Genomic DNA, 2,899 nt, shown 5'->3' with positions numbered 1-2,899 from the left:
GAGAGAGAGAGAGAGACCATAGCCATTTGTGCCAAACCATCCTTCCCAGTTACAAAACGTTTATGGGGCCAAACTAAATAGACCGTTGTTTGTGTGACATCTCGAAATGTCGCGAAGTCCGTCAGTCGGAAAGTGGTCTGCTCAAGGTTCTGTATTCAGACAGACAGAGACGTGAACCCGACACCAAACTTCCAGCAAGCATGCAGCTCCAGAAAACACATTTGGCATTGATTTTTTTTGTAAAAACCATATGGCCAATCACTTCCCCTTCATTTTGGAAGTGCTAACGGTGAACGTTCTTTGATGCAGTTTGCACCGATGGTGGTGGTGGGTTTTAAGAATTGACATCCTGGAAATAAAAAAAAAACATTATATCCCTGAATGTAAGTTTGCAGGAAACTATGGAGTATGCTCAATAAAGGTATGTATCCACCGAGACTGTGACTATGGAACAGCTTTTAGGTCCATCATCCATGTATTATAAACGGTAAATGGAGAATAAGAGATTTTAGAGAAGTAACGGATGGGGAAGGAATCGTGGAGATAAAGGAAGGGGAGGGGGTCGATAAGGAGGGAAAAGGGAAGCGAAGGCTTTGGAGGAGATGGAACTAAGAGGAAAAGGAAGGAATGATACTTATTGGAACATACCAGGGGAGAGGGGAGGTAATAATTCCAACATTTTGGGGACGTAATATGTAGACATACACTCTAAAACGCCTGTTTTTTTTTGCAGCAGACACCGTAAGACCTTTAATTATGTCCACATTGTTGCAGACGGAGAAACTTGGGTTCAGATGGGCTGCAGATGCGAGTGGGGATTATTCAGAACCATGCGATGGAGTGGAGACCTCCATGGGGTCGGTTCTTATCCACAGAAAGGTTCATGACTCGTGAACACCTCAATGAGGGGCCTCCACCATCTACCATCCAGACAGCTAGGTGATAATTCCACCAAATGGGCTACACCAAGACTGACTAACTCTAAACCGAATCCCGACTGACTATAAACTGCCGGTTCGGTGCTTTGCAGGCAGTGTTCTATCACGGACTGCACCGTCCCATGGATGAACATTTAGCCGGGTGTCCCGTCTGCAGGCATTAGTTGATGGACGTTAAAGATCTCACGGCGTCTTTAATGAAGAGTATGCGAGTTATCTCCGACATCCTGAACAAATGACAAATTCCTGCTGAAGTCAGCTCCAATCAAACGTCAAGCCTGATCAGCAGGTTCATGAAAGACTTGGGACAAATAATTCCACTGGCTGACCACACAAGAGGTAGCAGCAGTAGTGGTAATCATAGTTAGTCGAGGTAGTTGGTGATAGTTACTGTAGTCGACTAAGTAGTAGTAGCAATAGTAGTATTTTGTAGTAAGTTTCTTGCTTTGTTCCTTCCACCAATAAATTTTATCGACTTGGGAATTTCTTGGAAGTCGCTGCTGTCACTCGCCCAATGGCAGATCCAGGGGGGTTTCCTGGTTGCCCGGAAACCCCCCTCCCAACAAAAAAAATATTTACCATTACAGTGGCAAACCCAGGGGTTCCCTGGTCACCCAGAACTCCTAGTATGTCATATAGTTGCTAGTATGTCATATAGGCACTACCATCACTCAGGTATGTCTCACTAGTCATGCTATTTAAGATTGAAACTTGAAGTTTATTGAATTCAAGCTATTTTATTTTTAGTTATGCATTTAAATATTAAATTAATTAACTTTTATATCTTTTTGCACAACAACACATGCACATCAAAGAATATGTGAATGTGCATTTATTTGAAAGCTGCAATAAAGTTTTCATAACGTTCATATGACTTAGATTTTCTGTTACTTGGAAACCCCCCCTACCCAATTCCTGGATTTGCCCCTGCTCGCCCATGATGCTCATGTGTCTTCCATTGAAGTCAGCGACAATATTCGTTTCTTTTACTCGTGATTATATTTGAAAAGGAATAGTTAAATAAACCCATTTTATCACAAATCGTGGTCAGTTCTGCAACACAATGGTCAGTTCTGATGTCGCAGCTCTTCCAGATGCGTTAAGTGCCACTCAGCAGGCTCGGGCTGCAGTGGAGTCCTGGATAAGCTCACAAGTTTCCACTGTAGTCGTTCCTCCTGTTGTGAGATGCATGTTTGATTCTTCTGCACGTCTGCCAGGCAAAAAGGCGATCAGACACAGCAAGCGTCGTCCCCCCCATACTTGGACAGTGTCGAAGACAGGAAAGTTTTACTGTGACCTGCCGGAAAGCTCGGTCTGCTTCCCAGGCACAGGCCGTTTGATGGTGCGTCGGTGTGTTTATGCTGCCGGCTATTTCTGTGCTGCCCATCATAGGTTTGTATTGAGGCAGGCAGGACGGGGAGGCGTCAGGAAACAGGGGCACACAATTCGGGACTGAAACCGCATCCGCTTTCACAAACTTCCCGTCCCGGACCCTGGCTCTTATCTGGGCCTCAAGCGCAGAACGCCTTGCTAAACACGGCGATTGTTGGCCGGCCCTAAAACGCTCCTTAAATGCACTCTTCGGAATGCAATTTATTGGAAAAACCAAGGTTCGTAAATAAATCAGGCCCCGGAGCACCATTTCTGCATTGTCTGAAACTCGGGATTTTCTTGTCCTGGCTCGAGAGGAGGAAATTACACACAGGAATGCGCATGTCCAGCTGGAAGAGACATCGATTGTTCGGTGATGTACTAAGCACGAGTTGCGGTGGAAACCGTCGTGAGTTCCGAAAAAATATGTATATATATATATATATATATATATATATATATATATATATATATATATATATATATATATATATATATATATATATACACATGTGGGGAAGGATGTTGTAAAGCCGGCCGTCCTATTCGCTTTCATTCAACATATAGGAAGAGATGAAGTCTTCATCAAT

General features: G+C 43.8%; 1 protein-coding gene across 3 annotated transcripts in view; it reads left to right on the top strand.

Moving 5' to 3' along the window:
- Positions 1 to 1,862, top strand: part of LOC147014615 (uncharacterized) — a 57,790-nt gene extending 55,928 nt beyond the window's left edge. For 2 of the 3 annotated variants that reach the window (XR_015050822.1, XR_015050821.1), the window contains exon 4: positions 1 to 1,860. This exon is cut by the window's left edge and continues 218 nt beyond it. The gene's annotated coding sequence lies outside the window, so the exon portion shown is untranslated. The other variant, XM_085852736.1, reaches the window with a different exon arrangement.
- The last annotated feature ends 1,037 nt before the right edge of the window (positions 1,863 to 2,899 follow it).

The sequence above is a fragment of the Eptatretus burgeri genome, chromosome 13 (assembly GCF_056783735.1).
Source record: "Eptatretus burgeri isolate ZD-2024b chromosome 13, Ebu_testis_v1, whole genome shotgun sequence".
Taxonomy (NCBI): Eukaryota; Metazoa; Chordata; class Myxini; order Myxiniformes; family Myxinidae; genus Eptatretus; species Eptatretus burgeri.
This window is presented reverse-complemented; position numbering and strand designations above follow the sequence as displayed.